Consider the following 25,481-nt stretch of genomic DNA (forward strand, 5'->3'; position numbering starts at 1 on the left):
AACCTGCCTAAATTTTCTATCCTCCTGGGGTTCAGCTTTATAGGCACCACAATATAGCATTTTATGTGCATTCAGCAGTACCCCATGAGAAGCATTTAAAATACATCTTTTCTGTCCGTAAACAGAAATATGGTTGACTACTATGGGTTATTGCATTGTAGACATCATCCTTATTCTTCGCATTAGTTTATTGCAATGGATTTACTGCTGAACTTGGGAAACGACTTCCACCGAGAAGCGGTCGGGACATGTTTCATATTGGCGCAATGCTGCTTTTTAGGTATTTATGTATCAAACCGTGCTCATAAAGTAAATCTCTCTCATAAAATTTATCGCTGAAGCTGTTTGGTTCAGCTTTGCTAGGTGTCAGAATTGATGTATCATGCCCTCAATCTGCAACCCTCCAACAGCCGAGAAAATAAAGTTTTCAACATCACCTATCAGCTATTCCCCCTTACCCTCCAGCCTCATAAAATCAGCACATGCTTATGTTACAGCCCTTCTCAAAGACTGTTCTGCCAAAATGAGCTGCTGCTTGTACAAATTCACGTGCACTTGCTAGGCCCCACCTCTTCCGTATACTCAGGGCCGCTGATAAGCCAGTACAACTGGCCCTGCTGTACCGGGCCCAGCCAGCAGGGGGGCCCGGCAATCAGAGAATAAAAGAATGCAGAGTAAAAAAAAAAAAAAAAAAAAAGTCTCAGCCAGCATCCGACTTATCTGAGCTTTTTTCATCTTTCTGGGTGCCTCCGTATTCATGTTTTGTTCTTGTGGATGTGAGGTACTATTTTTTCTATTTCGGGAGCATGTTACTTCCGCAGCCACTCCACAACTGGCTCAAGTCCCGCCCTGCACATTCCCTTCCCATGCGGAGTGATTCATCTCCTTCTGCTTAAGGCAGGAGCAGACATATAGGGGTCACCATTGAGCTTGGGCTGCATGCTGCAGGGGGCACGTGTGCCCCCCCCCCATGCCTGAATTGTTAGAGAAGTGGCTGCCTGATCCTCAGCTGATGTGTAAATCGGTGATGCAGGAACTCGATCTCACTCTTTACAGTTACACTGAAAGGGAAAGCAAAGGGAGAGCTGGCTTGCAGTGTGTACTGTGCTCTCTGCCTCCCCCTAGAGGTCAGTACCCGGCATGGAGATTGAAGGTATAGTGCTGCTGACAATTAAAACAAAAGCAAACTGTATATGTTTGTAATTATGCATGTGTGTGTGCTCAAAATCAGAGGGCAGGGAAGAGGGATTTAACCGACTATAGTAGATGGTAAATTCTCACAGTATCCCCTCGGGAAAGGAGACAATAGACCCTTCAAATGCACAGATTTTGGATATACAGTAGAAGTGAGGGGCCAATTCTGTTGAGAAAGCATGGCCAGAAATCTGTCATTTTTGTCCCCCTGTCCCAAAAAAAAGTTGCCGGCTGCTATGCAAATCTAGCCTCATGACCTCTGCCATGTGTAACAACAGGTCCTCCTTAGCAGACAGCTACCGTTTAAGAGATGTGTCTGTGTGTGCTTTTATGTGTGTGTATATTTACGTGTGTGTGTATGTATATGTGTTTGGATTTATATCTGTGTGTATGTATTTATATGCATATTTGTATATGTGCGCGTGTGTGTGTGTATACACTACTTTTAAACTTGACGCCCTTTTTCTGTACGATCAGAGCTGATTTTCTTAGAGCGGTTCATAATACCAACAAGAAAACACCATTCCTCTGAAAAGCAATCCAGGCTCAGATCGCTTTTCAGAGACAGTTGACAGGCAGTAAAGAGGCAATATATTGTAACATGACTGGTAAAATGTTGATAAACACTGATCTAGAGGAACCGATCTCTCCAATTTCCTCCTGCAGCCGCTGAAAGCCTGGAAGAGGAAAAGGGTGGGGCTAAAGGGGGCCCCCAGACAGGTATGCTGTATGGGGCCCCATGATTTCTATCAGCTGCCCTGCGTATACTAATTGGTTGTTTTAGGTTACTGTACAGCCACTGTAGATGAAAATCGATACCAGTCAGTAAACTGTAAATGCTATTCAGGAAACCTGCAAGCAGAATTTTAAGTTTTTTTTCCAGTGCTTCTGGGCGGAACTGTAGACTCATGTTCCATGATTCTGCATTATACTACCTTCTTCTCTGAGGATTCCAGAAGACAATATGGTATCTAGGGACACCTGACCTTCAGGATCACTAGGAAGATGAAGGTACCATCAACCATAAGTATTTCAATTCAGTTTTAGGCCCGATTCATACCTATGCAGGTGCAGTTTGCATATTGCAGGTGCATCTTGCGTTTTTCAATACACGTTTTTGATCCATTTAAGTCTATGGAATCAAAAACCAGAAAAAAGTCCCTGGCCTTTTCCATAAAATACACAGATGTGAACTAGATCCATGGGAAACCATGTTAAATGGACTGTAGTGTGTTTCTACATAACTGAAAACGCACTAAAAAATGCATAGGTGGGAACCAGGCCTTAGTCATAGTCTTGACTAAAATGCCATTTTATTTGTTGTCATATTTTAGTCATCTGTCAGCCAAGCCCCCCCCCCTCCCCCCCCCCCCAAAGTTTGTTGAGCATTCCTGGGCACCCTCTATGCTGGAAGATGACCTTTTATAGTCTAAGGGTATCATCCATGTGGACAGCCCACTCTTTGTGGGTGGGGGCCCTGTCTGATTTCCACTGTTGCAGAAGGAGGCGGCAGGCTTGAAACAATGCCCTATTAACGGCTACCTTCTGAAACTCAGTGGGAGGTCATCGAGAATACCCAGAATACATCAAACAGGTTCAATAGGAATGGCAATTTGAAAAATTGCATTAATAGTAGTAACAATGTCTGACCAATAGCGATGGAGCTTGGGACAGCGCCATAAAAGATGGATGAGGTCACCTAGCACAGAGAAGACTGCAAAATACCCATACGGTATATTTTAAGAAGCGTATTATGGGCACGGAGAATAACGTATAACTGAGAAAGTCTTTGGGAAGTATTGAGGACTGAGACTGAGCCTAAAGAATTATCCCACAGATCTTCCTCTAAGGGACCCACATCAGTTTTAGTTGAAATTAACACTGGATGATGACCAATATGGTAGTGCACCGCTCCAAAGTGATCACCTCTATGAACAGCTGTGTCTGTAATCAAACAGGGTGCTGGCTCTGTTTGCAACAGAGATAATGGAAAAATAGAACGCTGGATAGCCGCACTCCAAAAAACGTCATCTTTATTAAAAAATTCATATCAAAGCATTACACTGCAATACAGACTAACTGCACAGCTACTGATGCGTTTCACACCAAACATGGTGCTTAGTCATAACAGATGATGGCCAAGGTAGAAATTAGAGCCACTAAACAATGACAAGTCTAGTTTAAATGCAATTTTTTTTTTTTTTTTCCAGTTTGTCTTTGAATAAGCCTGTTACATCCTTACCCATTGAGAATGAAACCCAGTGGAGAGTTTTCCCCGAAAGTTTATGCATACTCGTCTCCCCAAGATTAAAATCAATGCGTACCTATTTTCAGGAGTCTCCAATTATTTTTTCATTCTGCATTAAAGAGATATTGAAACTTTGCCCAAAATGTGTCTACACAATCCAGCCCTCCAGATATTTATTGTTACACAGCTACTGTATGCTCCCCTACTGCCAGAGCAGGTATTGGGGAGCACACGACATCCCCTATTTGACTGTGTTGGGCCTGAGAGTCCAATCACCAGGCCTGGACACTGTCATGTGGGGGTTTCAAGATCCAATACCAGACAACACAAGACCTTAGACAGGCGGTGTGCTACAGCAGGGAGACAACGTCGAAGAGTGGTGGGGAGTGGTTTAACTATGCGCAGCTCAAGGTTGTTGCTAGCACCAGACGTCCTGCTCACATGGCCCACATATCGCCTGCCAGGTGACTTGAGTCCTGACTCTGCAACTACCTGCCACTGCAGAAGCTGACATCTCGCCCGGCAGGGCAATAGAATTCAGAGCTGAGGAAAGCTTAGCCTAGGCTCCTCCTGACCGGCTCTGACTGGGCATATGACACAAGTCAAAGATGAACCTGGGAGGAAGCCCCTTGCTCATCTCACTGTATATGAAGCCCAAAATAGGTATAGAAACAGTATATCTTTAAGGCTAAATCAATCCATATGACACCACTAGGGATGAGCTTCGTGTTCGAGTCGAACGTACGTTCGACTCGAACATTGGCTGTTCGTCCGTTTGGCGAAATCCGAACTCTTGGTCCGTTCACGTCAAAATTCGTGTGGCGCACACGGCCCACAATGCACTGCGATGGCGCAGTGCATTGCTGGCTCATGATTGGCCAAGCATGCACTGTGACCCCGCATGCTTGGCCAATCGCAGCGCCAGCAGCGAGGAGAGCCATGATTGGCCACAGGCAGGATGCCTGTGGCCAATCATAGCTCAGGCTGTGTAGTGCACGCCCCACACTATATAAGGCCACCTTTGAGGCGGCCTCGTGTAGTGTGTTGGCATCTGAAGCAGTGGGTGTTCTGTGTACCTTCAACACAGTTACACACCGATCGTTTTTGGCTGATTTCCTATCTTGCTCTTGTGTAGTGGTTATTGTCTGTGCCCTGACCGCAGTATACACCACTATATTCACCTCACCTATATAGCTAGTGATCTATCTTTAATAATAGAGCTTGCAGTCAGTAGTGTTAGGAGATGCTGTCTGCGTGCTCTGTACCCAGTACATACCGCTATAATCCACCTACATAGCTGTTCTCTATTTGAGCCCAATTGCCATCTGCAGGAGTTATTGGAAGTTGTGTGTGCCTCCAGCACAGCTCAGTATACATCTGTATATACCCCTTTATCTCTGCTGTTTTCTGGTTATTGTCTGCGTGCCCTGACCGCAGTATACACCGCGATATTCACCTCAGCCTAAGGCCCAATTTTTCTGCCCCTGTTTAACAGGGGCGTTTAAGTACAATTTTTGATGCAATGCTTTGCAGCAGGGCTAATTCCAGCAAAAAAACTAGAGTATATGGAAGAGGTTGCAGTGTGGTGGCACCAGCAGCAGTGCCTAAGGCCAAATTTTTCTGCCCCTGTTTAACAGGGACATGTAATTACAATATTTCACAGGAGGGCCCCTTCCTGTGCCCACCCAGAGTAACGGTAAGGACTTAGTGTTGTGGCACCAGCACCACAACCACCAAAGGTCAATTTTTCTACCACTGTTCCAACAATGGCATGTAATTACAATTCTTGATATAATCGTTCACAGCAGGGCGCTCCAGCGCCCACCAAGAGTCACTTTGAGGGCTTACAATGTTGTGGCAAAACCAACACCTTGTTCCGCCATTTCTGCAGAGCATATAGGGCAGGCCCCTACTTTCAAACATCCAACTTACAAACATCAGACAGCAGCAAGTGAGATGAAAAAAGATGGACGACAAAACAAATTATACAGGGGTGATAACCCTTCCCTATGTTTTCCAAAAAGCTTAAAAATATTTTTTTTGACTGGAGCTACACTTTAAAAATGTACCAGTTGAAAATTACAAACAGATTCAACTTAACACAACAAACCTACACAGTCCCTGTCTTGTTTGCACCGCCTGTATACTGCTGTTCTGAGTATATAGGGCCTGGGGGCCACACGCATTTCCTTTTTTTAATATGGGTACAGGGTTCCCCTTAATATGCGTACAAGACCCAAATAGGCTGGTAATGGGCAGGGAGGGCTACCCATGCCATTTTTCTCAATGATTTTCAACCATATTGCAGGAACCAGATATAACATTAAAACCGCAAGCAGTTTTAAATGGTGTTATTTCCGTTTAATGTCATTTTGTGCAGGGACTGTTCTAAACACGGGAAACACGTGGCACTTCACAGGCATACTACAGACACCCCCCAGGCACCATATTTAAAGGAATATTTCACTTTTTTTTTTTCACTTTAATCGTCATTAAAATCAGTTCTAGTGCGAACCGAACCGGGGGGTGTTCGGCTCATCCCTAGACACCACCATTTGGATTACTATTGACTGCAGAAGTTGGTTAAGACTATTAATTCAGGTAGAGTGAAGAAGCCAATAAGTGATTCAACTAGCCAGCAACCCCAAACATGAAATACTTGGGCAATGTCTATTAAACAATCTTTTATGCAAGTTTGAATTGACAGAGCATACGATTCTTACAGGTCCCAAATAAAAATTCCAGTTCAAGAAAACCAGCAAACATACTTGAATTTAATGGCTACTTAAGACTTGCACTTAACAAGCTCCTGGCCGCCAGACTCCAACAGACACTAAGAAAAGCGCAAACAATAACACAGGGAGAGTAATAAAAGCAATAAGTCACTCTTTTGCCCTTGGTCCTGTTTACAAGAGGACGATCGTTCTATTGTGTACTGCTAGTTATTCACATTACTTCAGCCTGACTTGTTTTCCTTTGTTATTGTTGTCCGCCACTCATCCAAGTAGCTTTTTCAGTTCTAAAGTGTCAGGAACATATACTGGTATATATAGCCAGATGGGATTTTATGTATAAATAACAATAAATATTCAGTGCAGATAAAGATAGAACAAGAATAATAAATGCCAGCTCAGCACTACACGTATAATATAAAAAAGCCTTGAAGATACTATATAACAAATACAGTGCAGCGCAACATGTAAATCAACAGTAAAAAAATAGATAAAAAGTCCAAAAGAAAGCACAGTCCCAACATGAACGAAAGAAAGTCCTCCTCTGTGTAAACAGTGCCTGATGTCAGACGATACAGTGATAAGGGTGAATGCAGCCCATCCACCAGAGACAATCCACCTCTCACCTCAGACACTCGACCTTAATAGGTCATACAGCATGTATACCACACCTTGGGGCATTGACTTCCAAGCAATCCAGCAAAGGTGTAGATCAATCACATCAATTGATATATGTGTAAACATAAAAAGAGATCTAGTGCTCTCTGTATGAACTGTTTATTGCGATAAAAGTAATAAAATCTCCCTTACAAGTAAAGCACTATAGCCAAGTGCAGGCGTAATGGCATTGAACAAAGTTTCCGACCAAAGAGATGGCCGTGGGTGACGTCATATGTGACTCCTTCCCCCGTACTCCTTCCTGTAGCCAGGACTTCGTCAACGGGGAAGGAAGAGAAGATATTCACATGTCTCATTCCATCGCAAATACCAAAAAGAGGAGGAAGCAAAGCCCTGGAAATCACTCCCCAATGGCCATTCAAAACAGCTGGTATATAGTGCCTATTATTATACTAGTTAGTCCAAACTGCATACAGCTATTTCAGACTTTTTTTTTTCCCCAGCCTGCGATGTGCAAAAACTAAACAACGTAATTGAAAAAAATAAAAAAGGGTATGTAAAAACACAAAAAAAGAATGCACCTAGGGTGTGTCGTATGGTCCCCTTTGAAGAGGAAGACACCTGACAGGCACACTCAGGTCCACCTAGCCAAAAGGCCTGGTGAACCGCTCGAAGACCAAAGCTGACAAACAAGTACGAAGTGGGGGGAAAGCCCAAAGAAAGACCCCAAGGAAGGACGGGAAGGAAGGAACCTAGGGGCCACACATCCTCCCCCTAGACTTCAAGGTAGACCAAGAAACCCACACCCTACAATCCTAGAAAAACAACACAAATATGAGTGCAAGTGATAAACACACAGAAAAAAAAGACCTAGCCCACGAGGGTCTGTGCAGAAAGAAAAAATAAATGGTGTTGTACTCATAGTGGGATCCCAAACTCATAGTCATACTCAGAGCTTCCTGGGCCCAACCCATGGCCAGACAAGGCAGTACTGCTTGAATCAGGAGGCAATAGGTCTCTCAGAACCCTCCACAACAGGGAAATGCTCTCCATGCCATCTGACCTAGTGGGCACATAATTTGGTTTCTTTCCCATAAAGGAGGCCCTCAGGACCCCCATAATACCAGCAGAGATACTATAAAACCAGCCATTCCATCCAAAAGACTGAAATGACAGCAGAGCACACCTACCGGACACTAATAACAACAGATACTACACTTGATCTTAGTTAAAAGGCTGACAGCTGTTTGAGACTTTTTATTTCAATCCACGATGGTGATGAAAATGAAAAAAACACTAAGTGCACAAACGTGCATGTGAACACACACACACACTAAGAAGTGCACTTAAGGGTGTGCTTTTGTCCACTGTTTCAGACTTGTTGACCAAAATTGGTGCAGTGCATGAAAACGATGGCTTCTATGGAGTAGGGGTTGGGGACCACCAAGAAAATAAAACCACGAAGGTTACAATGAGAAGAGACTAAAGGACTCAAAATACTCTCCAACCAAATAATTGTAGAGTAGAGAAGAGTCTTCGAAAAACAGAAGGTATATAAATGTTATTCCCTCACATACCCCCCAAAATAAGAGGATTATTCCTCGCTTCACGATAGTGGGTAGAGCCATGCAAATCCTTCCTTAATGTCGTAATAGAATGGCCAATGCTTCATTATTAAAATGTAGAGAATGGTGAGCGACCTTTAGTGTCCCACATAATGTTCTGTACATAATGTTGAAGAAAACACTCTTTGATTGGTGGGGAGAGGCCGGTCACATGTATCTGCCACATCAATGCGACTCCCAGCCATTTTTGCTAACTTTTTCCTGCCATTCATTATTTCATTGGCACCAAGAACATTAATAAAGCAAGTCACTGTGCTTTTTAAATGTGCCTTTTCTTTAAAAGGCAGTGGTATGGCTCTAGTAAGGATATGATGCCGATTTTTAAAGCGGCCCCTTAGTCCCACATGGGGCCATAAATGTATTGCCTATGGTTTATACAGGGTGACATAAAAAATATTTTAAATAAAAGAAAAAAAAGACTAACTGTTCTGAAATGAAAAGGAAGAAGAAAAAACATCTGAACAGACTTCTTCCAGAGACCAAGGAATGCTTTTAGAGTTGATATTTCACTCATTTCTTCCTCACTTTTCTTTCATAAGGGACAGAAAGACCTTTCTCAGTTCTGAAAACCGCAAACAGACACTTCAGACAGAATACAGAAGACGCGAGGATGCAGGACTTATTGAAAGGATTGGATGTTGTCTTTTTTTTTGCCTTCCATACACAGATAATATGATTTATTTACCTGGGCTCTGGCCTGCTGGATGAAAGAGCAGAGAGGCTCCTGGGGTCACTACCGCCTGCTAGTTTTCAGGGAAAATGCCAGCCTCTACTCTTTTCTCACAAGACGAAGCGAGATCTGTGCCGACTTTGATGAATACAAGTGGAAGACTACCACTGCTTCACTGAGAACATGATTGCTGGTCTATTAAAAGACAACTTCAATGTATTTAATGCCAGACTCCAGGCAGACATAAATACACCAAGTAATAGTGCTATAAATTCATTAGAAAAACATTAAACTTTTTTTTAAAATACACCTAATGTAAGCACCTGAAACTCTGGAACTGTTCTGATATTAGCTTACAATATTCTGTGCAGTAAACTAGGAGAGACGGGGAACGAATAGTATCCGACCAGGATCTTTATGGTAGCATGCAGACAGAAGAGGAGAGCAGCATGATGACTCTTTGCTTCCTTTATTGTCCAATCAGCAGGCTGGGAGTGTGATTTTGACCAAAATGCGTTGCTACTGCAGTAAGGGTTATGGACCTATATTGTGGGAACATTCAAAGAGAGGTGCTAGAGCTACTAATATGGTGTCCAGCGATAAAGAGAACCATCTTGTTAGTAGAGCCTTGGTGAGGCTGCTCATACGTACCAGAATGCCCCCAATTGCCTCTGATGCAGCCAGTTTGAGCCGGCGACACCGGTCAGGCATTTCCAACCACTAGATCTACTCACCCACTGTACACCATCAAGAAACAGTCATGGCAGGTTCGATAAATATATATACTTGAGAGAGTGGCTGCTAACAATACATTTTACTCTACAAGAGACTGTTTGAAGCCTACTGAGGGACTGTGCCCAAATCCCTGTGTTCATGTTTGTTGGTGGATCCTCTTGCTGTGGGAATCGTGCTCATTCCATGGATATGGTGACTTATGCTGGATGTCTCTAATGGAGGACGTTATGTTTTTTTTGCTGTTCATGGATTTTAGAAGCATTGTAAACCCTCATGTAATGAGTGGACTCCTTGGAGTCACCACTTTGAATGTATGAAAGTCTATGAGAGGGAGATGGCCAATTGTTATAAAGAGAAATATATCTATGTTCTTCATATGGTCTCTATCACTTCCTCTGGGTCACAGTACCAAAGTGATCTACCTTCATGTTCCTAAATGAGTGGATCTTTGTCTTAAAGGACTCTATATAAATCAGTATCCCCATGCTGAATGAACTATTTGTCAGGGCTGGGCTTGGCCCTTCCTTCTCTGAGCTGGCCGCTCCCACCTCTCTCCACAGTTACTTAGCTGTTGTTCATATCCTGCTCGTCACTCCTGCCTACTTAAGCCATCCAGTCCAGAGGGTCTCTGCCTTTGCCTTGGTCAATATCACAAGAAACATCTCCTGCGTTCCTGTTTAAAGACTGGCTTTGCTGACATCCCTTCTGGCTCCAGATCCTGCTTGCTGTTCCACTACTTTGATCCCTGACTTCTGGCTTGGCTGACTATTTGTTACGGTTACTGAACTCTGGCTACGTTTGTTCTTTTTACTTTTATTATTAAATAAGTGTGATTTAACTGTACTTCTGTCTCGGTCTGATTTCATGCTTTCTGACACTATTGCCTGTAAGAGGCAATCAGAAATCCTGGAATTGTATGCAATCAGTACTCCTATGTTGTATGCATTGTTGTTTGTGAGAGGTAATTAGAGATCCTGGAATTTCATACAATCATTACATATAGCTTGTATTACCTCCTCTGGACCACAGATCCCATAAGAAGGGGACAATTAGAAATTCTGGAATTATATACAACCAGTACTCCCATGCTGTATGAGCTGCTGTCTGTGAGAGGGAGATCCTGGAATCGCATACAATTACTACACATGGCTTATAGTGTCTCCTCTGGAGCACAGGCTTTATAAGAACTCTGTGCTTTCAAAAACAGTGTGGAAAAATTATTACTAACAACATCTGTATATGAATACATCTGTATGGACTGAAGGCATCAGAACAATCCTTCATACATGAGGGAAAGTCCTATTACGAGTCCTACTACTACTACTACTCCTCCAGATTTACTTATATGCAATTACAACTAATGGAGCTGTCTTCAATAGATTTAAGTTTTTTTTACCATCTGGTTGACATACATCTGGAGCCTTTATGTGGGGGGATCCATTAAGGGAAGGTTGAGCCCATATCCATTTTTTTCCGGTTGTTGTGATACCCCAAATAAGAAGTGGAGGGTTGTGAAAAAATTCCAACTATAAAAGAATCAGTAAGAGCACCACACCAACAGTCAAGTAATCCAAAGTGATATTTTATGAAATTGTTCACTGGTCCAAATCATTTGGATTGAGGGGGGATTATGATGTGGAGTTGTTTTTCATGGGTTTGGTTTGGTCCCTTAAATCCAGTGAAGGGAACTCTTAAGACGTCAGCATACCGAGACATTTTTAAAGATGTCATGCTCCCAACTTTGTGGGGGCAGTTTGGAGATGGCCCCTTCCTGTTCCAACGTGACTGCACACCAGTGCACAAAGGTCTATAAAGGCATGAATGGGGTGGAAGCCTTCTCATCCACATCAGTGCCTGACCTCAAAAATGCGCTTCTGAAACATTGGTGAAACATTCACATTGACACACTCCTAAACCTTGCAGACGGCCTTCCCAAAAGAGTTGAAGCTGTTATAGCTGCAAAGGGTTGGCCAACTCAATATTGAACCCTACAGACTAAGACTGCAATGCCAATAAATTTCATGTGCGTGTAATGGCAGGTGTCCCAATACTTTTGGTAATATAGTGTATACATTGCAAATCCTCTGGCAGTTAAAACCATTTTCAGCATTCAGCTGCTTACCCAGATTTTAGCTTTAATAAGGAAGACTCCGTATGTATGTACACTTAACACAGGAGCCTCCCCAAACCAAAAGATAAAAAAATAAAAAAAATAAAAAAAGAACCTACTGGATTAAGGAATTCTAAAGGAAGAAATTGTAATCCTTCACATAAATAAATAAACAGGCCACATAACAATACTAAATTAGATTATTGTAGGAAAAAGCCACAAATTAGTCTCATCTGACTTAAAGATGATTTATCACAATAATTTTTAATTTTCAGATCTGTCCCTATGGGACAATATACATGTAGTACTTTGTATCACGTTTCCATGTGCTTCCTAAACAGATAAAAAAAAGAGCAGTGGCGGCTGGTGTTTTTTTTGGGGGGGGGGGGGGGGCGGCAAACAACCATCCCCCCTCCCCCCGGTCGGGTCACCTGCTCCCGCTTGGCCAAATCACCCACACCCCCCTCTGGCAATCAGTCATCCACCACTTACCCCATCTAGGTTCTGGGTGGGCAGCACTGCGAGGGGCAACGGGTGGTGGGTGGCCATCTCCTCCTCCTCTGTATCATGTGGGCTTCCGCTGTGCATTTCCTCCCTCCTCCTCCTCCTTCTAGGCATCCAATAGGATGTGCCATTTCCTGATTAGCCAGGAGGAGGCTCAGTGTAAGAATAGCGAATATGGAACAGAGAATCTTCGGATTGGCAGCACACCCAACCAGAAAGTAAAGTCTTTATTGAAGCATAAGTATTAAAAACACTGGATGGGTACAGGCAGGGGAAATGCAGGTAGGTTGAAGCGTTTCACACTATAGAAGTGCTTTGTCAAAACCAAAGGGGTTTTGGATGGGCTTGGAGCACAGTACTCTGTGCCCCAAGCACACTCTTTTTTGAAGCCTATTAGCCCTTGTACACACGGTAGGAAATTCCAATGGAAAATGTCCGATCGGACCGCGTTGTCGGATAATCCGACCGTGTGTGGGCTCCATCTGACTTTTTCTATCGGAATGTCTGACCAACAAAGTTTGAGAGCTGGATATAACATTTTCGGACAACATGATCCGATCAGACTTTGTCCGATCATTTGAAGAGAATTACGATCGGACAAAGTGCCACGCATGCTCAGATCAAATTACGAGACCAAAGCTATTGGCTACTAGTCTGAACGTAGTCCCGTCATAACGAACAAACGTCATCACGTTCTGAACAATCGGATTTTCCGACAACTTTGTCCTACCGTGTGTATGCAACACCAGTTTCGGACAAAATCCATTGGAAAAAATCTGACGGATTTTGTTGTCGGAATGTCCGACTGTGTGTACAAGGGCTTAGAGCCTCTGGCTCTAATCACGTGCTTAAAAATAAAAAATAAAAATAAATCCCCCATTGCAATCCATGCGCTGGCGCCCTGCATGTAAATTAGGGGGCTGGAGGTATGGATAGGCGGGGCATGTTTGTGCGCTCCCTAATGGACGGGCCACAACTGCAAAAGATAGCCGATTCCAGCTGCACTTTGTCTCGGCTATGAGCACTTTCCTGTGACAAGCAACTGCAAGAGGAATGCAGAGGCTGACACCCCTCCCCTGCTCTCTACATTTCTCTTGCCGTTGCTTGCCTCAAAAAACTACTCACAACCAAGACAAGCTGAAGCTTTAAATCAGCCATCCCTTTCATAGTTGTGCAGGTTGAACCTCATTACTAGGGTTAGAAAGCATCTAGCAACATCAGACAAAGTATTACATGTGCTACTGGCAGGACGTTTTTGTTCTTGGGTTTATATACAGTACACTTTAACACGTTAAAGCTGTTCAGGCTAAATAAACCATGTTTTACTAAAGTAGGAAAATATATTGTGTTCTAAACACATCCTATCCTTTGCCCTCAGTGCTGTACTCAGAAATAATATTTCCCAGGTGGGTGTAGAAAAAGCCTCCCACACACAACAATATGGGCTGACATTCCTCCACTAAAGCCGGGGCGTTCTTTTTGTCCAAGCCTGGTACACACTACAGTTCTGTTGAATGTAGAGCAGTAGAGTTTTGCTCGGTGTAAGTCATTGATAGGTTAATTTACGCACTTGAAGCTTGCATTGGTTTAGTCAGCCCGTAAAGGGATCATTTTATCCCCTAGCTTTTTGACGTAAACTGTGCCGGAATATGTAATCTTAAAAACCCAATTATATTCTTCAATAGGAGTAAAAGCATGATATTTGATTAGTGTTGCGTTGCAGGGGCCCTTTTATTTTCTGTGGGCCCTCAATAAGTGAGCAAAAAATGTTAGCTTTGTTTCGTCCAACACATTACACATATCTACATGTACTGGTGTGATAAAGGGTCAAGTATGGTGTTTACCTCAATGACATGCATTGGAGGCCCATAAAAATGAATGCCATGCCTGCCCAAAGAATATGTACAAGGGTTACCAATTGTACATTAATACAGTATATTGTAAAAATCATGGAATAGCATGAACCCAGGCTAAAGGAAATCATTCCTAAGAAAAAAAGTTGACACACCACAGCCCACTAATTGGATAACCTGAAAGGGTCCAAATCATTTGTTTATTAAATGCAGCATGGGCACAGCCATTTTGAATAAATATCTTCCGTGCCTGGCAAAGAGCAGTGACCAGGGCTTAAAAGGTCAGTGCACCCAAAAAGCGATAGTGTTTTCAAGTTAAAGAGGAACTTCAGTCCCTTCAATGCTAGCCCCCTCTCCCTCACAGGCGCTGGCATCTTTGAAGGTCCAGCACTCGACCTCCTTTACGGGCGCTGCCATTTTTGAAGGTCTGGCGCATGCACGGATGTGCCAAAGGGCTCTGCCAGGTCCTGCGGCGAGTTTCCTGTGTATGCACAGACAAAACAGAGGTCCAAGACCTCCTCAACTGCTCCGTCTTCACACATGCAAACTTGTCGCACGTACGCAGATGTGCTGAAGGTCTCTGCTGGGACTTTCTGCATGGAATCAAGAGCCATATCATCCCTGCCTAGACGAGAAGGGTGGAAGTGCTGCTCTTCAATGCACAAGAGTAAAAAGCTTGTAGAAAAAAAAAAATCGAGTTGTGGAAGAGGGAGGTGACTGGGGTAAGATGCAAACATCTGGCCAGGGGTGGACTGCTTTGAGTTGCATAAGCTGTCTTAGCTGCTGAAATTCTAATGTCTTGGAATAGCCATTCCCAACCAGAGTTCCGTTTCACCTTATGGTTTCTGCAGAGGTTGCTAGCGGTTCCTTGAGCTGAATTCTTGTAATACATCATCAATGCAAGCATGATAGAGTAATAGCCAACTCAAGCCTTTGTTTTATTTGAGTTAGATAGTGAGGAGGAAGGTTTTTATTGCCACTGCTGGGAGATTTAGCGCACTTGCTCCATTGGTGACTGGTGTCACACGGGACAGCAAAATACAGCAAGAAATAGCGTGGGTAAGGGTATCAGGGATTTTTTGCCGTTTTACTAATTTCCCATCATAGCTACTGGTATTGCCCGAGACAGGAAAGGAGCTGAAACCTTGTTAATGATGACCCTGACAACAGGTGGCATTCTAGAGCAGCCTTTCTCAACCTTTTCAACACAGAGGAACCCTTGAAATAGTTCTCGAGTCTTAGGGAACCCCTGCTAAAAATGAGAAATCTACAACTCATGATACATTTAGGCTGCATTCACACCTGAGCGTAGCGTTTTCAAGCGTTTTTTGCGGCGTTTTTTTACCGCGATTTGCGGCGTTTTTTTCCGTGATTTGCAATGTTTTTTACCGCGATTCGCGACATTTTTTACCACGTTTTGTCGTGAATTTGTGCAGGGCAAAAGGTCACTAATGTTAAAAGAAGAAAAACGCCCAAATCAGCCCGATTCGCGCGACAAAAAAGGGTCCGGAACTTGTTTGAGCTTCAGGCGTAGGGCTTCAGGCGACTTGGAGTGGAGATGTGAACCATCTCCATTGAGAATAATGGATTTTTTCCCCTCCAGCGTTTTGTAGCTTCAGGCGTCAAGCTACAAAACGCTCAGGTGTGAATGGGGTCTTAGTGTGATGGTCAGTGGGAAGAATGGTCCTTACACTTGTGGTCATTGGGAAGAATTACCACCTTACAGACAGCTAAAGATCAACGGTGTCAGTGTGAACTTATCTGAGAGGCAGAAATTGCCCAATGTGAAGGAACCCCTAGTAACCTCTGGAGTAACCCTAGTTGAGAATCCCTGTTCTAGAGGTTCTAACCTTTCCCAGTTGCAAAAAAAACAACAGCCACTGTTTGCTTAATTTGATCAGGTAGGTGCAGATTTTCTCCTTGTTTGTTGGTTATGTGTTTGTTCATTGAATGTAAAAAGAAAAATGAATAAAGATTCTAAAAAAATAAAAATTATATCGTAGGGGGGATCTGCTCTGTGGTTCTTTCCTCTTGCCTTTTACATATATGACAGTACGCTGAGAGCTGTGGACTGGACTTGATCTGTCAGTGGAAGCAGTGCCACTTTTACACTGCAAAGGCGCATACTGACCTCCTTTAGGTAGTGGTGTCCACCCAAGCAGGTGGGGGTGAAGGGCACCATGGTGAGCAAAGGTCGATACACACAGGATTGTTTTTGGTGTATACCAGTGGTCATCAACCCTGTCCTCTGGGCCCACTAACAGGCCCGGTTTGCAAGATAACTGAAATACATGACAGGTGATCTCATTTGCTGCTCAGTGATTGCAGTATTCTAGTCTGCATCTCCCCAAGGTATTACAGAAAACCTGGCCTGTTAGTGGGCCCTGAGGACAGGGTTGATGACCACTGATGTTTACGACTCACGGATTTTATACATATATATCTTTATGGACTGGCACTGAAAGATGGACTCACTTTAATATATATATTTGTGTATATAATCGTTAATGTATTTTATTTTATTAATATTTTTATGATCACTGAAGAACTTTATATATTAATCAATCTATGCACATAACGTATTGAAGGAGAGTGCTGCACTCTTGTAAGTAGTATATATTAATTTCATTTGCACAGGTGGTTGGATGCAGACTGGCGTTTAACTGCCTCCTATATCATTTAGTTTTTTAGCACGGTGTTCTTAGATTTAGCTATAGTGTGGAAGGTTTATTTATATATACAGGCATACCCCACTTTTAAGTACAGAATGGGGTTTATTTACTAAAGCTGGAAAGTGCAAAATCAGGCTCACTTCTGCATAGAAACCAATGAGCTTCCAGGTTTTATTACCAAAGCTTAATTAAACAAGCTGGGGTTAGAAGCTCATTGGTTTCTATGCAGCAGTGAGCTTGGTTTTTCACTTTCCAGCTTTAGTAAATAAACCCCATTGTGTACTTAAAAGTGGGGTATGCCTGTATATAACCAACTATTGTAAGCATTTGTTGTGCGGTTTTAACAAGCCAAAAACGCCTGTCAAACGCTCCGCAAAACGCGCATAGGGCGTTTGGGAGGAGCATTTTTAATGCTCATTAAATGCTTATCAACCACACCTATTAATGTGCATTATCGCTATAGGTGCGTTGATAAGCGTCAGTATTTTGTGCAAGTGTAAACAAGCCCTAACCAGGGCCGGATTAAGAGCATCATGTGCTTGGTGCTGAGGATTTTGGTGGGCCTTTTACTGGACACCCTTCTGCTTTCCAAGAGCCTGTACTGGCATGCGCCCAAACTCAAAAGTGTGCAGCCGCACAGGCATAACACTAAGTAAGCCTGGCATTTGATTTGCCAAGTTTCTGTAAGGGCCGTGCATTGGCGTGCACTCTGAGCTAAAAGAGTGCAGCTGCACAGGCCTAACACTATGGAAGCCCCAGACTTCTGTAAGAGCCCTGCACTGGTGTGCCCCAGGCTTCTGTTAGGACTGCTCATGCAGTGCCCATTATCAATCTCACCACCCTGCCCAGGCGGTGCATGTGGAATGCAGGGCCCGTCAGGGGAGATCTCTTCCTGTTGACCCATTGCTTTCCATGTCCTTTTTGGGTGGCTGGTCCTATATTAAGGTAGGGGCCTGGAGCTGCAGCTCCAATAGCCCCTACGTTAATCCAGCCCTGGCCCTAACATAATATGGCGATATGATATAAGGCCTTGTAAATGGAAAATAATGCACAGCAAGGATTTTTTGCTGAGCAGTAAGGGGCAGAGAGGCAACAATTATAAATCAAACACAAAAAAATAAAATAAAAGGACAATGCAGTTTACATATAAACACTTGCATAGAGGAAACACTATCATGTAATGTTCACATATAGAGCAAAATGAAGGTAGTGTCCCTTTAAATCAACATTCATAAAGAACTCTGTGCGGTAGCGGGAATTGCTTAGTAGACAGAATTTCATTGCACTGCTCCATACATATAATAGGAGTCTGTCCTGTGATTAGCAAGGTACAGTATGTGAGATTATACAGGCAATACGTGACTGCTATACATAAATTGCACTTTCACAGATCCCCTTATGAGCCGGAAAATGACAGCGCTGCAAAAGTCTGCTGTGCATTAAATTCGGTCCTGGGCTCTCAAGTATACCGTTTATATTAACCTGAGTGTGTATAATCCAATTACCAGCCTCAAATTGATTACTTTGTTGAGGGATTTCCATTAATTGCGTGACTCACCTAATACCAGTCAGGGCTGAGTGTTCCAGTCTGTGCTCTAATGTGAGCACAAGTCATATAGAAGGACGGGGTCATTGCCATTACATTGGATGTATAATCACAAAAGTACCTGCTTTATTAATAATAGAATTACATATTGCATTTCATGGGGGTGGTGAAAGTGACTTAGTACTGATTGCGGATTTCCTGTACGACACATGTTTACATTGTATTGATGGCACTAGATAATGCTTCTCCATACCTTCTGGCTAAAAGAGTAGCAAGAAGTGGAGCGTTGGATGCTATAAAGCAGTGATGGTGAACCTTGGCACCCCAGATGTTTTGGAACTACGTTTCCAATGATGCTCATACTCTGCAGTGTAGTTGAGCATCATGGGAAATTTAGTTCCGAAACATCTGGCGTTCCAAGGTTTACCATCACTGCTATAAAGAGTTATTGCTTATTTAGTAAAATATAATGATGGCCTGTATGGGGTGCTGTACAAGGGTATTAATGGAAGTTATATATAGGTAATCTTAAAGGCTATCCATGCACGTATAGATTTCTCTTGTTCAGCCGACATTAGTTTTTCTTTTTCAGGCTTTTTTGTCCTTGTATTCACTTGGTAATCCTACTCAAATTTCCTTTGTACACTTAATGCCTCACTGCATCTATGGAGGGAGCTATGGATATTACACCAACTGAAATTTTCTGATTTGCTCAGTCCTCCATTGTGGATTGATACCACATGAAGTGGTAGGACATTGCAATTCTGGCACGGTGAAGAAGTATTTTCATACTTGTTGAAAATGTTGTTAGCCTAAAAAAAGCAACCTATCACTAGTATTGATACTCGTAGGTTAAAAAAAAATAAAAAACGGTATCAGTGCATCTCTAGTTGCATTTGTTTTCTTTTTTTAGGCTAAGGACATTTTGTATGAACTCAAATCGGGTGGGTGGCACAGTGGTGTAGTGGTTAGCACTCACACCTAGCAGTAAGAAGGGTCGCTGGCTCGAACCCAACCACGGCACTACCTGCCTGGAGTTTGCATGTTCTCCCTGTGCCTGCGTGGGTTTCCTCCGGGCACTCCGGTTTCCTCCCACACTCCAAAGACATGCAAGTAGGTTAAATGGCTTCTGTCCAAAATTGGCCCTAGTATATGAACGGGGACCTTGGATTGTGGGCTCCTCAAGGGTAGGGACTGATGTGAGTGTGCAATGTACAGGGATAGGGGCAATTGTAGACACTCAGGTTGAACTGGATGGACTGATGTCTTTATTCAACCTTACTAACTATGTAACTCGCACCACAAAGATATCAAAGGCATTTGCACAAGTACGACTACTCGTGCAAAAGCTTAGTATCAGCACCGATACCAATAAGGTTAACGGTGCAACCCTAAATGCAACCACCACATCTTAGTAATGATAAGCTGCGATATATACGGTATTTATGTTTTTGGATTTAGATATGTTTGAAATACATTTTTTCTTGTGCTGAAGCTCAAAGTGAATGGACTGTGTTAACGCAATGTGTGAACAGGTGTTAATAAGGCCTTTGTGCAACCTCTACTTTTTAAGTGCTGTCATATTTTTGCCATCATGAAGTCACCAGTAGATCAGGACAGCATGTGTCTGATGTACAGGTGCATCTCAAAAAATTAGAATATGATCAAAAAGTTAGTTTATTTCAGTAATTCAAAAAGTAAAACTGATATATAATATAGATGTATTACACACAGAGGGATATATTTCAAGCATTTCTTTCTTTTAATTTTTATGATTATGGCTTACAGCTAGTGAAAACACAAAAATCGGGTAATGTTTATGATTATGGCTTATAGCTAGTGAAAACACAAAAATTAGATTCTCTGAAAATTAAAATATTGTGAAAAGTTGAATATTTTAGACTCGTGGTGTCACACTCGAATCAGCTATATAACTCAAAAAACCTGAGCTTTTAAATGGTCTCTCAGTCTGGTTCAGTATGTTAACCTCTCATGGGGAAGACTGCTGACTTGATGGTTGTCCAGAAGACAGTCACCGACACCCGCCACAAGGAGGGTAAGTCACAAAAGGTCATTGCTAAAGAAGCTGGCTGTTCACAGAGTACTGTATCCAAGCATATTAATGGAAAGTTGAGTGGAAGGAAAAAGTGTTGTAGAAAAAGGTACAAAATCAACAGAGATAACCACAGTCTTGAGGGGTTTGTAAAGCAAAGGTCATTTAAGAATTTGGGGGGGATTCACAGGGAGTGGACTACGGCTGGTGTCAGTGCTTCAAGAGCCACCACACACAAACGTATCTAGGACATGGGCTGGAGTTCAGAGGCACAGAATCCGAGTTGCATGAGGTCCATTGTGAAGTTTCCACAGTCAGTGATGATTTGGGGAGCCATGTCATCTGCTGGTGTTGGTCCACTGTGTTTTATCAAGTCAGCACAACCCTCTACTAGGAAATTCCAGAGCACTTCATGCTTCCCTCTGCTGACCAGCTTTATGGAGATGCGGATTTCATTTTCCAGCAGGACAGCAGCCCACACTGCCAAAACTACCAATACCTGGTTTAATGATCATGGTATCACTGTGCTTGATTGGCCAGCAAACTCACCTGACCTAAACCCCATAGAGAATCTGTGAGGTATTGTTAAGAGAAAGATGGGAGACACCATACCCAACAATGCAGACGAGCTGAAGGCCACTATCAAACCAACATGGGCTTCCATAACACCTCAGCGGTGCCACAGGCTGATTGTGTCCATGCCACGCCAAATTGATGCAGTAATTCATGCAAAAAGGAGTCCCAACGGAAATGCATGAAATATGAAAATAATATATATTGTGTAATGAATCTATAAAATATATGTTTCACTTTTTGAATTGAATTACTGAAATAAATTAACTCTTTGATGATATTATAATTTTTTTTTGAGATGCACCTGTACATGTCTAAGCTTGTATGAGTGGGTGCTGAGTGGGGCCTGGTGAGACTGGATCAATCCGATGAGATTGGTCACCTTATATCCATTGCTTTGATAGAACTCCCCCATAAGCTTATTTTTTAACAAAAAATCTCAGTACATCCGATAGCTTGATGAATGTCATTCCAAAATACTTCAAAATGTGGTTTGCTTGGAACAATTGATTTTGGAATGAATGTAATTTCCCAAATAAAAATCACATTCACGGTTAGAAATTCCTTTGTTCAAGATTTTTTTTTTTCCACCGAACTTCAAAGTTTCTCATCATTGTGAACATCGAATTGCTCCCCCGAATTATAAAAAAAAATTCAAACAGTCTAAAAGCGAAAACTGTTGAATAAAAAATTCTACTAGTGTATGACCAGTTTTAGTCTACTGAACTTCAACGGGAGAATTTGGACTCGAGGCTTACCACCATATAGTATCGTAATCCATCACCAATGCCCATAAGCACAAACAGCTATGATGGGCTCTACTACTGAGGGATTCTCAGCTGTAAGAAGACAAACATCAGGGTTTATTGGGGAGGAGGTGATCAGAGGCGTAGGGTCCCCCTTTTTTATACCAAGGAAATCACTTTTCTTAAAACTCATTGACAGCCCTTTGAAGGCAATAAAAGCCTTGATACTTCCTAAAAATAGGCATTGACTCAAGCTCTCCAATTATCTCACAGAAAAGAAAAAAAATTGCCACGGGCGTTCTAAGTGAAGGTCAATGATAAACACCATTACAGGCGACTATTCTCCAGTGCTGAAAGACTGTCCATATGCATACAAAACGTATTATGTTTTGGCTATTTTCCAGTCTTTTGCATTCTATAATTGGCTTAGTGGTTGTCAGGTAGGTCATTTAGCTGCAGGCACAATTTATGATGCATAAGAGAGATTTCAGAGTATTAAAAAAAAATAAAAAAGTACATTTTCTGTACATCTGCTTGATACATATTATCATCACCATTACTCTGCAGCAGTGGCATAGCAACAGGGGTGGAAGAACTAGCTATCAACACCTACCACAATCAAGCCACTGGGGGGAGATGAGCTTTGTTCATGCTTAAAGGGACACTATAATTATTATTATTTTTTTTATTTCTTTTTTATACGTCTATTATTTATAAGTTAAAAAATATTTATACTATCAGTTTTTTATTACATATTCAATCTCTGTTTTACAAATGAATATTTAGCAAGTAGTTTGCAAAACTCTAGGGGCCTAAACGACAGCACAGCAGGCAAAGCTTGAATTCATGCCCTATTCATGTAATATCCTTTCAGCAGAGGTGAAACTGATACAGTTGTTCTTATTTAAAAGTGAGACTAGTGAAGCCATAGGGATGTCCCTGTGTGTCAGAGGGGGGCGGGGTCACCCGGCGATATCACCGTGTGGTCCCACCCTCAGTTATTAAAGAGCTGTCAATGCAAAGACGCGTCATACGGCGGGTACTTCCCATGGAGGAGGGACGGTCGTGTTTTTTATTTTTTTTATTGGTCCGTCGGCGGTAGAAGAAGACGACTTTGTGGGACAGTTTTATTTTTTTATTTTTTAATAAAGGACTTGTCCCCAAGCCGTGTCATGTCATTTTTACCATTTTCACAATTTTTTTGTGAAATGGTAGGGGTACATTTGTACCTCGTTACTATTTCACACGGGGGGAGGCCAGGATCTGGGGGTACCCTTGTTAAAGGGGGCTTTCAGATTCCAATAAGCCCCCTGCCCGCAGACCCCCACAACCACCGAGCAAGGGTTGTGGGGATGAGGCCCTTGTCCCCATCAACATGTGGACACAGGGCTTTGGTTACCCGAAAGCACCCTCCCCATGTTGAGGGCATGTGACCTGGTACGGTTCAGGAGGGGGGGGGCTCTTTCCCCCCCTCTTATTTTTGGTGGGACTCCCATGCCATTTTTTTTTAATTTTGCCGTGAGGTTCCCCTTTCACGGGGACCCCCACAACATTTTTTACAATTTTGGCGCGGGGTTCCCCTTATTATCTATACCAGACCTGAAAGGCCTGGTATGGAATTTGGGGGGACCCCCACGCAATTTTTTTTCAAATTTTGTTTCGGGGTTAATATTAATATTCATACCAGACCCAAAGGGCCTGGTAATGGACTGTGGGGGAATCCCATGCTGTTTTTTTCAATGATTTTTATGTGTATTGCCAGGACCGACAATTCAATATAACCACGAGTACTTTTCCTTTAGAAATGTCATTTTGTGCAGGGACTGTTGTAAACACGGGAAACATGCGCCACTTTATAGGCATACTACAGACACCCCCCAGGTACGAAATCTAAAGGAATATTTCATTTTTATTATTTCACTTTAAGCATTATTAAAATCACTGCGCGCGAGGGGTAGAGGGCGGCTAGCTGGAGGCCGTTGGCCCCCCCCTCTGCCCCAGCAGTGGGTCATGGTCCACACTCCCGATATATTCTCTGCGCCAGGACTGTCCCAACGCCTACTAGACTCATTCCACCCCCAAAACCATCTGGTCGCCACTTATCTGCCCATTACAAGAGAACCCACGACACTCTCCTTATCTTAGGAATCTCCTTTCTTGTGTGTGTATCTGTTCAACCTATGCACTGTTGAAACTACCTCTATGTGGCTTTACGAAGCCAAGGGGTTTTGCACTTATATGACATGTTGGACCTGTCTTGTTTTAATGTTTCTATTTCTGTTATTTTGCAATAAATACTGATTATACAAAAAAAATAAAAAATCACTGCTCCCAAAAAAACAGCAGTTTTCAAAAAAAAAATTTGCATTGATACATGTCCCCTGGGGCAAGACCCAGGTCCCCAAACACTTTTTATGACAATAACTTGCATAAAACCCTTTAAAATTTGCACTTTAGATTTTTCATGATCGTGTCCCATAGACTTTAATGATGTTCGTGTGTTCAAACAAATTTTTTGCCTGTTCGCATGTTCTTCTGCGAACCAAACTGGGGGGTGTTCGGCTCATCCCTAGTCCTGAAAAAGCTTACTAATATGAAACGCATCAATCTCTTGGACTATTCAGCAAAGCTAAATTTGTTATTATGAATATATGGCCTAATGTTTGTGAGGGATTTGTTCCCATGTGGTTTTAACACATTATTTTAATATTTGTAATAAAAAAGTTATATTTTACATAATTTCCGTGTTAGTCCTTTTTATACCATTAAAGTCTGACATACAAGGTTCCTTTTTGAAATTATATATACTATATTAGTATTGGAATGCCTGCCTTTACACGCCCATGAACTTTAATGGCATCCCAGTCTTAGTCCGTAGGGTTCAATATTGAGTTGTCCCACCCTTTGCAGCTATAACAGCTTCAACTCTTCTGGGAACGCTGTCTACAAGGTTTAGGAGTGTGTCTATGGGAATGTTTGACCATTCTTCCAGAAGTGCGTTTGTGAGATCAGGCACTGATGATGGACGAGAAGGCCTGGCTTGCAGTCTGGGCTATAATTCATCCCAAAGGTGTTCTATTGGGATGAGGTCAGGACTCTGTGCAGGCCAGTCAAGTTCCTCCACCCCAAACTCGCTCATCCATGTCTTTATGGACCTTGCTTTGTGCACTGGTGTGCAGTAATGTTGGAACAGGTAAGGGCCATCCTACAAATTTGGGAGCATGAAATTGTCCAAAATGTCTTGGCATACCAATGCCTTAAGAGTTCCCTTCACTGGAACTAAGGGGCCAGGCACAACCCCTGAAGAACAACCCCACATTGTAATCCCCCTTCCGCCAAATGATTTGGACCAGTGCACAAAGCAAGGTCCATAAAGACATGGATGAGCGAGTTTGGGGTGGAGGAACTTGACTGGCCTGCACAGTCCTGACCTCAACCTGATAGAACACCTTTGGGATGAATTAGAGCGCAGATTGTGAGCCAGGCCTTCTCGTCCAAATCAGTGCCTGACCTCACAAATGTGCTTCTGGAGGAATGGTCAAACATTTCCATAGACACATTCCTAAACCTTGTGGACGGCCTTCCCAGAAAAATTTAAGCTG

General features: G+C 42.7%; 1 protein-coding gene across 4 annotated transcripts in view; it reads right to left on the reverse strand.

Moving 5' to 3' along the window:
- DSCAM (DS cell adhesion molecule) overlaps positions 1 to 25,481 on the reverse strand; it is a 730,792-nt gene that overhangs the window by 84,147 nt on the left and 621,164 nt on the right. The gene's annotated exons all lie outside the window — the stretch shown is intronic.

Source organism: Lithobates pipiens, unplaced genomic scaffold (assembly GCF_037356315.1).
Source record: "Lithobates pipiens isolate NorthernLeopardFrog02 unplaced genomic scaffold, aLitPip1_a1.2 Scaffold_16, whole genome shotgun sequence".
Lineage (NCBI taxonomy): Eukaryota > Metazoa > Chordata > Amphibia > Anura > Ranidae > Lithobates > Lithobates pipiens.